We start from the raw sequence: 13,965 nt of genomic DNA on the forward strand, positions 1-13,965 counted from the left end.
TATTGTTGTTACACAGTACACACAGTTAATAATTGTCTTAAAAACTGAAATTAAATAATTTTTTTTTTTTTTTAAAATGCTCCAAAGCATTTAACACAATTTGAAACATGAATATCTGAGTAACTACACATTGTTGGCAAACAAAATCAAACATGCTACATATTGAAAATGAAAGATGGTTTTAAGTGCCATGTCCAAATCTAATTTGCAGTTGATATATTTTTATTGAGAAATGGTGAAAATAATCTCTATGTTCAATACAGCAGAAAACTAGACTGTCAGTGTTGTATAAATAAAACTGCGTTATGGGATAGATTGACGAATATGTTTGGGTGCATGTTGAATGCCCTTCCGCGTCACATAAAACATGGGCAATAATACAAACATAACTAGGGAGTATTCTCAGGCCAAATTTAGGTCCCAGTGCATCTCTGCATGAAGCATACTTAAAATGTGTACATGACCTACATCAGCAGAGGCAGAGTGTGATCAACCATGGCAAAAGTTTCAACTCACTTTGACCCTAAATACAATAAGCGCAATAGAAAATGGCCAAAGAACATGGCAGAGTGAAGGAAACAAATTTATCAGCGTTTGATCGTATGGCATCAACAAAAGAGTTTACAGCCAAAATATTAATAGCATCGTTCGCTTGTTCATCGCTTGTTCATCGTATATTATATTATATTAATTTCTCTTATTGCGGGAGTATATGTGGAAGGGCGATTGCTGAACATGTGCATATCTTTTTCAAAAACGGTTATGTAAATGGACGCACACACACACACACACACACACACACACACACACACACACACACACACACACACACACACACACACACACACACACACACACACACACACACAGAGACACACACGCGCACACACACACACACAAACACACACACTAAAAGTGAGACATGAAATTGACCGTGAAAGGCCAGCTGCTTCCCACTTTGTGTCTCGATCGAACAAACAAAACAAAAACAAAAAAAAAGAGCAAAAGATCAGAGTGGTGAACGTTTCTTCTTCTTCTTGTGCTTTGTGCGACTGGAGCTGCTCCCGCAATCTAAGTCCATTGACCCAACCGTCTTCTAAAGGTCCACTGATTTGTTTTTCCTTTCCTTCAGTAGCTTGTGTGTATCCCATCAAACAAATGTCACATGGAGGGTTTCATCTCAGCCCACTTCATATTTTCTCCATCCTTGAGTATCATCAGCTTTTGAAAAATTCCCCAAGCCCACTCTGATGTTCGCCACATTCGCTTTAATCTAGCAGTGCACACACACAATCAGCTGCCTCTGCAAGCGCTGCAACATAAATCAGTACACAGCACAATGCAGAAGGAATATATCCACAAAGAGAATTTATACCTGAAAAAGAGGAATAAATGGAGTTGTTTAATCCCATCTTGATTAAAAACCATAATTCAAAGATAAATGATAAAGTGTTGGGGCTCAAATTAATGCCACCGATGTTTCTCCGCATAACAAAAAGACCTCATTTAAAAGAAAAAAAAAAGAGAAAAAAATGACACAAAGCCAAAGAGCAAGTCTGTCTAAAAAGGCTGACCTTTTGTTGAAACTTTCAAGATAATCAATGAACACACACTGATAGGTACACCTGCAGTAATTAAATCTAATAAAAGAACGGTTACAAATTCAGCCTAGGCAAATTGAATAATACTCATTTAAAATATATTGATACTGGCATACTAGTTTGATGGTGGCACTCAATTTGAAAAAGTAATCTCATAAATAATCACAAATGAGTAAAATAAAAGAAAACAGAAAATATTTGACACAAGAGCTTCCAAACTGTTCTGCGCTTATTGATTGAAAAAAAAGTCTGCTGTCTGCTGGTATTGCGTTGTCTTGAGAGTCAGGTCATTTTTAAACACATACTTCTTGTTAAAGCACTAAAATGGTGACAGCATTTGACGTGTTTTCATGTGAGGCGCGGATTCAACTTCTACTCAGTAGCCAACCAAGTTGTTTGAGGTGCTAATTAACAAATTTTGACAAATCTAGATTCACGATAAGTGTTTGTTGGTATCGCCGTCTGTTTGATGTTGTTACTCGGCGACAAAATGGTTCATCAAAGATGGAAATGCATGCATGCATGCTTAGGAGCGATAAGGCTGTCTGCAGTGTGCTTGACTCCATTTCTATCATGAAACGATGATTGGAGCTGGGAAATTAGTTCAGCTTCGTTACATGTGCTGATCCTGGCTGGAGGGCATGCTCTGCCCTCTGAATTTATCCCACGTTGAAAAATAATTGAAGGAGCACAATCCTAAAGTGAATTCAGATAGACGAATACACTCAAACAAACATCGTGACATTAAAATAAAGACATTGATTGTGTAGTGGTGGTGTGGCTTCAGTTCCTATTCCAATTTATTGCAATTTTTTTTCATTGAACATGTCTGCTGTGTTGATGATTGGCTACGGCTCCCCCGCGATTACAGAAAAAGGATGCCTGGCTGATAGTATGATAACATTTAATCCCGTTAAAACATCAAAATTTCACATAATTACATTTAATCGTCATGTGCAGTTGGTCGCCCCCTCTGTAGTGAGTCTTGATTTCACTTTTGACAAGATTTGTGGGTGTCTTTGTGTGATTTCTCTTTTTTGTCCTTTCAACCAACTTCCCCGAGGTTCTCTTATAACTGATGTGTGTCCAAAGCCTTTTTGTCCATTCTCTTTTAGCGAAAATTTAAACCTCCTGTCTTGAAGTTCTAAACATTGATCTTTTCTGAGAGCCAAGAAGCAAGCTTCATTCATTTCGTGACTCCTTGAGTCTTTTTTGATTTAGCGACTCCCCCTCCTAAGCAACATAAAGGCTGCTGACATCCATTAACACTTGAGACAGTTTCCTTTTACGCCACCACTTAATCTCCACAATCTGGGGACAATACAAGGGACAGCGAAAAGGCAGGAGTCTCATAGCCGCAAGCTTCCGTGTTTGAGTTTCACCTCAGGCCCTCCTGAGTGGAGTTTGCATGTTTAACCCTCTTCTGGCTATATGCCAAAGAGAACAAGTACACTAGAAAATGGATGGTTGGATAGACGTTGGTCAGATTCCAAGTTGTACGTGTTCCACGGTATCAACTAATTCAGCCACATCTTCATTAAAATGTTCCATTCAATCATTGGACTTGAAAAGGATAAATCCAGGAACATGTTCTGACTTCCCGTGAGTAGTGGTGTTTTTATCAGATCAGCTGCAGAGCAAAATATAATGCCTTGCCATTCGTGAGCTTGCCATAATGGACTCTCTCCATCATCATTTACCGCATCAAGTTCAATGTTTGAATGCACGTTCTCTTTGCTGACTATTTGTGACTTTTATTTATTTGAGTCCATAATGTTCCAAGTTGGCTTTTCTTTCTGTGTAGCAATCCATTACGAGCCATCATTGTCTCATTTATGTTGCACACTCTTGAAATGTCAGCTATTTCACATCAGAAAAGTAGACTTGGCCTTTGTTATCGATTCATGTGATGTTGCTTCGCCAATCTAATTCCATTCATGTGTATAATTTGCATTATTATACACATTTAGCACGTCTTGGACGGTGGGGCTTTTTGTGATTGTCAATTTAATAGCTGAAATCTGACAAATTTCAACCGCCACACATGTGCTATGTGTGGCTGTGTTATCCAAATCCCATTTGGCCAAGTTTGGATATGTGTCACGTCAGTATCCTCAGATCCAACTCACACCTCGATCAAAAGAGCGGAGAAAGAAAATCGGATATGAGTAATTGCCAATGAGACAGATTGGATAACTCCCTGTGGAGGACATCATCACAATTATGTATATGTCAATAAAAGTGTGACGCTATTTCTATTACTTCCTATGAAAAACCAGACAAATTTGAGTGGAACTGTGGATTATCCTATTTTTAGCCAGACTCATAATCATTTGTTACTAGAATGATCTTTGCATCAATCTCACAAGCCATTTATGGCGTAATGCTCACTCACCAACAGCAACAAACTTTGAAAGCAGCTTGAAACTTCAGGATCAACCTTTCCCTCTCTTTAACTTCCAGTTCGGTCACCTGAAAAATCTGTCAGCACATCAGAGTGAAAGCTGACTAATGAGTTCAAACTATAAACATGTTTCTTTGCACGCCTTGTCGAGCTTGACTTTGTCACAGCGGCTCTTGCGAAAGTCAAAAAATGTTGGGAATGAAACCACAGCTTTAATTAAAAATCATGATTTTTCAGACCTCACTTTTTTGATTCAAGGTGATGATCTTGCTCTAAATGAAAAGATTAATTAAACAGTTAAATTTTGATGGTGAGGTATGTTAACTCAGAGAAAGTCAAATGTTTTAAAGTCCATCTGAGGCTTTTGTGGGGGAAGGTTTTCATGAATCACATAAAACAATGTACGTACACCAGAATGAGCTGCAGAAGAATATGAGAGAAATATTTAGGACATCAAAATGTGTGGTTTATAAATTCAAAAACATCATCCATCCATCCATTGATACATTATAGACAGGCAATCTGATTTTCATTGAAGTGACAATAGTGGAGAGACACAGTTTTCTTGAACTAATTTATGTCACGCAAATTTATCCATTTTATTTTTCCAATCCAGTTAAAGCCAAGAAGTAGCGCTAATGATTGGTTAAGTTTGGTGTCTGCTGCTTAAAATGAGCTTCGATCCCGATCCGCACACCCCTGTTGCTGTTTTTCTCTTCACAACTTTAATTACATAGCTTGTTGTCTTGCTCCTTATTGAACATTTCAGATGTTTGTCATGGTTCACTTCCGTGCTGCACAAACACAGATTGGCAAGCAATCGTAGCGTTTATTGACCACGAGCTGGGGTTCATTCCGATGGCGTTAACGCCACAACTCAGCTCCATTGATTTCATGCCTGTCGACATACGTTGAGATTGACTGGCTGATTTGTGTTGTAAACTATTATCCCTAACCGCTCTTTCGGCAAAGACGACTGAAAAACAACCACAGAACTTCCACGCCGACTTTTTATTCTTGATTTCAGTGAATCATTTACTCAGATTTGGAACAACAAATTATTTTTGTTGCTTAATAGTCTGAGAATTCTTAGTTTAGGTTTGTCTTGTTCAGGCCTTTCCTGTATCTGTGTTGTGTAAATTGTCAGTCATGTATTAGAGCTGTCACAGCAAATCAGCTCCTTGCCTGTCCTTGCGTTCGGCCATGCTATCTTCTTTCAATTACGGCTTTCCTCATTACGTTGTCGTTTTTATTTTGTTTTGCTGTAGTTTTTGCTTTTTGGAGAGTGGTCATTTCGACTCCGGATATTTTCCAGTTTCTCTTGATCTTGCAAATCTACATCAATACCAAAGCAAGAACATCAACAACAACAACAAAAACTAACTGAATAAGGTTGATGAGCACAATTACATCACAGTTCTGAGCTTGGTGGATGGGGGCTCAACCGTGACCCTAATGAGGACAGGTAGTCCACAACATGGCGTAAGCCTTGACAACCGCTTCAGTGTCTCACACGGTCCCTTTGGAAAATCAATTGCCCTGTCCTGATTTAAATGCTGCTGGTAGTAATGCTGCAAGAACACGGGCGGCATTTGGTTTCAACCAAGGCCGCAGTTTTTCATTCACATCATTTTTGCTCTCATCACATTATCCATCCATTGGTGTTACTTTCATTGTTTGAGCATCTATATTTCATGCTAATGGAGCTGCAATCAGGATTCCAATTTGAGCCATTCTGGGGGCACTGTCCAATAATTTCATCATATAATTTGGAGACTGGCAGCATCTTCTCATTCTAAATCATCGCATGCGCTTTTCTGTCAGGGAGTCGTGTTGCGGTGCTGAATGCAAATGTTTTTTTTTATGCTCCTTTAGCTCTTTGAGCCTTTTTTGGAACATGAATTAAAATGAAGAATAATCATACCAAAAGTGTTAATTATATTTAAGTCATTAAGTTATAATATTACTGTTTTTTTTTTTTTAATCAATTGAATTATAACTTCAGCCATTGTTTCATTATTTGAAATTTGCTTTTGACAGGTTAATGCAATTACTTCTGAATTGTTGCAGATTAGCTGACTAAAATTTGGAGGAAGGGCAGACTCTTGCTTCTTTTTCTGGAACCACTGGAGTAACAACAGAGCTTTCCTCCCTGCACCAGAATGCGTCAACTATTCCAAACGTTTTGTTTCATTCTTTATAAAGCATGAAGTAGCTTGCTAATTTCTAATATCCGGCACACTGATAACATTCACAGATCCAGTGAGTGATGTCAGTCACTACACTTTCATCCTTGCAAAGTGTCTTGAGTCGTCTTTGCATATTCTCGAGCCTGTTCCAGTTGTTGTCATGGGATTAATTAAATCAGATTGGGTGATTGCATTGTTCATTTAAGTTAAATGTCTTCCAAAGACTCTTGCCAATTTGTAAGAGCTGTTTTTCGGTTGAATCAATGAAATGGTATAAGTCTGCTCTTGTTTTATAGACAGCAATCAGTGGTGACGGAGTTGCTTCCTGTGTTTTGTTGCAAACACTAAAGATTCTGGAACTACAGGGTTGGGAAAACAAGAATCAGCATGGCACCTTGCCAACACTATCACTCAGGTGCAGGATACTTTGAGTAGCACATAGAGCGATAAAATAAGTCACTTCTTGTGTGCATGTTTTTGCAGTGCACACGAACCTGTATTGCACGTTAAGCACTTCCTGAAGTATTGGTATCCAAAGAATGATTTTTACAAGGATGCCTTCTTATGACACATTTTTGCCATTCATTTAAGTTTGATTGAATATATTGAAGTTGAAAATGTGAGAAGAAGGGACTCAGTTTTACTAATCTGGTAGAAATGTCTTTCAAAACAGAAAAGAATCGGACAGCGAAAACCCTATCCCCGCGACATTGTGCAAAATTGTGATTGACTGTCTGCTGATGTGCAACCTTGACAACTGATAAGCTATTTGTAGTCTGTTCATAAAAGCTCCAGCCATTCAACATCCACATTGCAGTTGTGTTTACTGATGAAATCAGTTGTAACAAATGTAATAAATGGCATCCAGAAGAGAGGATGGTGTAACTCAGCAGCATGGGCTTATTCAAATTTGGCAGGAAATTATATAAAAAGTTATTAACTGATACTGAACACTTTAAGTCTTAAAAAAGAAAAAGATAAATTAATGATAAATTGAACATGATGCTCTTCATATATTGAAACAGTCAGGAAGGTATCTTGGGCTCTGTGGATTTCAGCCACATATATTCTACATAAAGCCTGGACTTCAAGCATGTGGTTCACCTCATATGGAAACCTTGTACTTCATTTTTTGTCTGGGGTGCTGCGAACTCTTCTTACTCCAAAAACGGCAGTTCCAATCAAGTTGGTATGTTGCGTAAAACAAATAAATACACAACGCAATGATTTGCAAAATTTTAAAGCCTACAGTCTATTCAATTGAATACACTACAATGACAAAAGATTTGGTGTTCAAACTGATTCATGTTTTTTTTTTCTTGTTCTTTTTTTGCCTTAGTTTCCATGTTGTAAAGATAATTACATGGCCTCGCATAGCCATGCCGCTGCCCAGGAGGATGATGATAATGATGCGTTCAATAAATTGACTTCTACAGTGATTCAGTATTCAATGTACATCATTGTTATATTTAAGAATGATATACGATGACATCCACCACACAAATTCGCAGAGCTCAGAATCTTTCTGCCTGTACCTCACCAAAAACGTACTACACCACCTGCACTTCAAATTAAACCTGCTCCGACCGGGTCTACATTCTACTCTACTATCAGTCACAAATCAGGATGCGCCAATTTTCTACACCAAGCACACATGCACTGTCTACGAAAATAGAGGTCTTAAGTGTGCAGTGTATTTTATTGTGATTTGCATTCCAGTAGACTGATATGATTATGTCGTTAAGTTGTGTGCATCCATCCATGTTTATGTTCTTCGGAGCTACTGGATGTAACATATTTGTTCGACACAATCTCCTTCAGTTCTTGAAGGTTTATTGCATTTATCCCAAATGGTCCTTTTTATTTTGTCTGTAAAAGTGTTTCATTTGACATAAATGATAATATACAGGAACACTGGAAATGTGGTCATATGAATTATATATACACACTATAAAATGTTGCTATTGTGAAAGCACTGAAGACTTACAGAAGGGAGAAACAAAAACAAAGAATGCCTCACACTATGCCATAAACTCAATTAATACAATTACAGAATTAGTATGATAAATAAACAAAAAAAAAAATTAATGCATCAATTATTACAGGATTTTTATGATGTAAATACTAGGTGGGCAAAATTAAAGGAGGGAATAAGCTGAGTGTTTACTCCTCCCTGTTCTAGAATCCTTTACATTAATACTACAGACTCAGAAATTCACAGTTAAGTGGTATTACACAGTAATGTGTGCAGCAGGGTTGGCGAACCTTGTCTTTACTGAGGGCTTGAAATTTATCACAGAAATTGAAGGCTAGGCATTCACCTTCTGCACACCAATAGACATGACGCATAGCATATTGATTTGAGTGGAGAAATGTTGCCTGTGGGCAAACCTGTCGGTGGCTAATGAACTCAGAATCAATTGCTTGCTGAAAGCTAGTTGATGGTCCCCTGACCCAAAATGCATTTTACAAAAGTTTAAATGGAAGTCGACATAAATATTAAGTATGGCAACTCACAAAATGTTATGTCTACTATCTAAACTATAAAGTGCACGTTTTTCAAGAAGTTTTTATTTATCTTTCCTGGTCAGGAGCTCAGTACCCCTTCGTCCTAAATCTATGTTTTGACAATAGTCCTGGAACTATTCTGACATCTGATATATGCCGTTACAGATATACGACAGAGAACAACCCCCCACCTGCCCCCCAAAACAAAACATTATGGTTTGTATGGAGTGGTATGGGTTAGGTTGGTCTTCATGATTGTATTCTGAGCTCCTAATTGGAGAGTTCTTCAGAAGCAACCCTTCAATCATTCAGCAAACTTTAATTATGAATAAAAGCCACATTATTTTTAGCCTTAACTTGAGTTGACTGACACGTCAAAACCTGAATGCAACTAAACTGCTGTCAGTTCTGACTCCCTTAAATGCAGTGTGACATATTTCGCTCCGACACCAACGAGGCTGCAACTCACAGATAATACTTCACATGCGGAGCTTATATGAAGGCATTTTGAACCTAATCTTGCCACTTTCAGTTTTTGCTCAGCAAGCCCATTTCATTTTAAATGAATGCAAATTGAAAAGACCGCCTGGTAAAATAAGAATTTGATGAACATCGCTTGAGATTATTTCAAAGGAATGGGTGGAAGTTAACTTTCTCTTCATGAGAATTATGTTTCATGGATGGATGAGTTTTGCAGAGTGGCAGCACCAACTGCCTGGTAGGCTGCACTGCATCATCATCAATGTAATGTCACTTTGTCTGGCCAAGAACAAATGGTGGGGTATGACTGCTGTCTGCCCATGAGGCAGCTTTGGAAGAAAATAATATTCCCCGTGATCAGCCGACCAAACATTAGTCTCTGTACAGCCGCTTTCTCGGGCAACGCTGGCAGCAGAGCGTTAACATGCTCCTCAGACATGCGTGAGTGGCAACGTGAAAGACATTTAATACGGTAGATGAGCAAGAGACCTGGTGTAGTTAGAGCACACACACACACATGCATTTTTTTAAATTCATTTTCTGTACCACTGATCCTGTCCAGGGGTTGTCTGCCACTCAGTCACAGAACATTGTCAGTTTAGACTTTGGCTCTCACACCGGCTGTCAGTTTTGTGAACAGTTACAGAACTATTTGGCCTTGCCAAAAATGATTCTCTCACTTGTTCTTAACTTTCGCAGGGCTGCACACCCCTACAAAAGTTGTACAAAAATGTTTTCGCACTACAGCAACTATAATATTGCAAGTGGCCACTAAGATATCAACTTGAATAGGTAAAAACATGTTAAATAAAAAAAAATAAAAAAAACTTTTGCCTCAATCATTTGCTAGTCATACTGAAATAGCTAAAGAATTAGCTAAAAGTCATTGCTTGACCAGAAATTAAACATCTTCATTTCCGCTGAAAGGAACTCTCAGTAAGTACTAAGTGCCTTTAGAATTGGAGCAATATTTTTATAATTTACAGCAGTAGTTATATTCACAGTCTTGCTGACCCCCTATTTCTCAAAGAGGTTGCATTCCAGACTCACCTGGGAGTGGTGAAAATCCATACTATAGAGAGAAACCATAAATGGTTTTGTATTTGTTTGTTTTTAATATACCGTTTTTTTCCGTGTATAATACGCCCCCATGTATAATACGCACCCTAACAATGGCATGTTGATGCTGGAAAAAAGCCTGTACCCATGTATAATACGCACCCAATTTTTTTTTTTTTTTTTTTTTTTTTAATTTTTTTTTTTTTTTTTAAAGTCCCAATGATCGTCACACACGCAGGGAGGCAATGGGTCCCATTTTTATAGTCTTTGGTATGGTCTTAACTAGGCTGGATGTATTTTTTTTGTTGGCGTTGATTTCTCCGACTGCCCGTAAAGGCACCACCGCGATCAGATGAAAAGAGAGGAAAGTGACGTGCGGACATGTGAAAAAGGCGGCTCTGTATGGGAGAGACGTTGAAGAGGAATAAAAACACCCTTGGAAACCAAAACTTGCCCCTCGTCGTGACTCGGAGCCGCAACAAATGTTTCGGATTTGTGTAGGGTACATTGTGACAGCAAACGAGCAGGTGATCGAGCAAGCGTCTGATACGAGAGCATTGCGTTCGTATGGAGCGTGTTTGAAGTGAACAGCAGAGACGAAAGGAACAAGGCAAAGTGTTGTGAAATAAAATATTACCTGTAATACGCATTTTGTTATTTGCTGATTGTATTAAACTATCACATTCATTGTCAGTCAAGAAGAGAAGAGGACTATTATCCCTTCTTTGACGAAATGACCAGAGCACAGTACAAACACACTATTGTTCTTTCGGTATTTATTCAACCCACATTCTTTCACAACATGACAAGAAGAGAACAATACATAAATCAATACTCGTACCAGTACCATGATTTTCTTAAAAAAAAAAAAAAAAAAAAAAAAATTTAAATTAAAAAAAAAAAATTAAAAAAAAATTGTACCCATGTATAATGCGCACCCCAGATTTTAGGACAATAAATTAGTTAAATTTTGCGTATTATACACGGAAAAAAACGGTAGTTTAAACTCTCTCACAAAGGCCATTTTCACTTTCTCAATGTCAAGAAATGGGGGAATTTAACACCACTTTGATTTCATCTGCAAAGTTCCCCAAATAAGAGGCAAAACATTTTGTCAGGAACAGAATGGAGCAGGGCGCCCAAATGCAGCTTGGACCAGGGTTTATTGAGGCAAAAGGTAGTTGGAAGGGAGGTAGGTGGGGAACTGAAGACACAGACGGGATAGAGACTCACGGCCAGCAAACAGACAGACCGACCGACCGACATAAGTCCATTTGGACAAGGTTAAAATACTGACCGTAAGCCTCCAGACAGACTGAGGGGAAAACCAAACAACAGGAACACTGGGCACGGACAGGGACTGAACAGAACAGCAGACACCGACGAGGAGGAACACACGGGCGAGGTTTAAATACATGAGACAACAAGAGGGAGCAGGTGACAGACATTACGGTAACCAGAGGGGTGTGGCTGGGTGAAGTTGCCGGTCGAGTCTGCTCTGGCATGGCACGTGATATTTTTCTTGCTTTAAGATGGTTATTTTAGGTTATATTAGTTTATTGCATATAAAACAAAACATTATTCAAACATTGTATATTTAAACACCAAAATGTTCAAACCTAACCAATCCCCAAAATTGTCTTTACAATCTTACACTGTATGTGAGTCTAAACACAGTATTCTGATTATTATTGCGTTTGTGAAAGGGGGAGCAGATTGTGCCCAAGAGACTAAATTTTAATCTCTCATCACATGGCTGCTTGAAAACTGCATTCATGTGCTTGCTGAGTGCAATTCTTCTCTTAAGACCACTGCTATCAGTTGTCAAGTGTGCCTGCCAGAAAAGGTCACAGCCTGCTGTGCTAAGTGTGTGTTTGCACACCTTTAAATGTCCATATATGCCGATGTGAGCGCTTACTGAGAAAATGCTTCATGCCCTTTGCTTTCTCATTTAGAAATGAAATAAAACTCCATTTATTCACCAACGTAAGGTGGTTGGTGGTGGTGAATCATCTAAAAACAAGGCCATTTCTTTTCTAAAAGAATGCCTTGAGACAAATGGAACTATACTCTACTCATAAAATGGCTTTAGTGCTATTGTGTCACATTTATATTCTTACTTCCAATGCTCGATCTCTCTGGATGCAAGATTTTTAGTCCAATCAGATCTCAGCCACTGGATGCTGCCATAATAATATAATCGACACTTCAGAATCAGTAATGCTTCAAAGTATATTGGCAATGAGACAGTTGCTTTAACCAATCAGGTTACTCAGTTCACTCAGTCATGTTAGAATGTTCCTGTCTTGGTCAGAGCAAGCCAAGTTTGGGTAGCAAAACACATCTGTAGCAATCTCATCTGCACATATTTATTACATCCAATAATCAGCATGCATTTCATGTAAATGTATGCTTTGTCATGTGATTAAATACATTTAATAAACTGTTAAATAAACAGTACAGTCGATTTTGTATTAAGCGGTGGGATAAGTTGGATTCTTAGGTCTGTGAATAAAAGTGCACGCCTCACTACTGAAATATATGATTTATTTCAGGGTGGAGGTAATCACAGTAACGTTAAGGCATTCTAAAATAAAGATTTCTAAATGAATAGAATTACAGACCACATATAGTGCTTCTTGCCATCAGTAAAACATTTTACAATGAAAGCTCAGACATGCTTTGGTGAAAAACATCTTCAGATTTGAGTGAACAGCCTTTTTGGAATAGCCTTTTAAATGAAATGGCCATTTTGTGTCTATCCATATTAATAAAAAACACAATAACAAAACATAAATTGCAGAGAGACATCAGTGAATACATTCAACTTAATCAATTGTTTCAGCACACAACAACGTTCTTGACAAAGGCAATAGAGGCAACAACAGGAAATTGCACTTTTGATTCAGTATGGAGTCAGAGCCAGAACAGGAACAAACATTGACCTACGGAACCCCATTAAAGGTCGGACTTGGTCTAAACTTTACAAAGATTTACACCTAACAGCAACAAACAAGTCTGCATGATTTAACAATACAAATGTTTCTTTACATTTCATTAATTGCACATTTACAGAATTATTTTTTTTCCTTTCTTTTCACAAAGGGTAACGTCATAACATATGTAAATCTCAGTTATGTGTTCTGTATATACAGTAACACTTCTTTGCTTCCAAAAGATGACTCATTTAGATTTGATGGGCACCACAGTTAAAAAAAAAAAGTGTAAAGCAAGGAGTGGAAAAGTTTTTTTTTCTTAACAACTCATTTGTTGTCTTCCTGTTTGTGTCTACATGCTGAGTGAGCAATGAGTTTACGCTTGTTTAAATCAGTGAATGTATACAGGGTGTTGCTGTATGAGCTACTTTGAGATGCACGGATCAATGCAAAATTGAAGGGAATTTTCTTTGTTATTTTACTCATATTGTCTGGAGACATACTGTTGAGACATAAAGACATATCGATTTCTTTTTCGCATTTTATCAAATAGTTAAGATTTTCATCAATTAGCTACCACAGCTAGCTCGTGCTCATTAGGAGTGATTTTCAAACCTGGCAATTACTACTGTGAATAGAGAAATACAAACCATTACTTAAAAAAAAATTCCTTTATTAAATTGACAAAGGCTGTTTTCATGTTTGAAATTTGATATTCAGGAGCTTGAGTATCTGCAACAGGGCTGTGTCAAACAGCAAATAATATGACTAAATATGAAAAAAATGAA

This window comes from Syngnathus acus, chromosome 2 (genome assembly GCF_901709675.1).
Source record: "Syngnathus acus chromosome 2, fSynAcu1.2, whole genome shotgun sequence".
Lineage (NCBI taxonomy): Eukaryota > Metazoa > Chordata > Actinopteri > Syngnathiformes > Syngnathidae > Syngnathus > Syngnathus acus.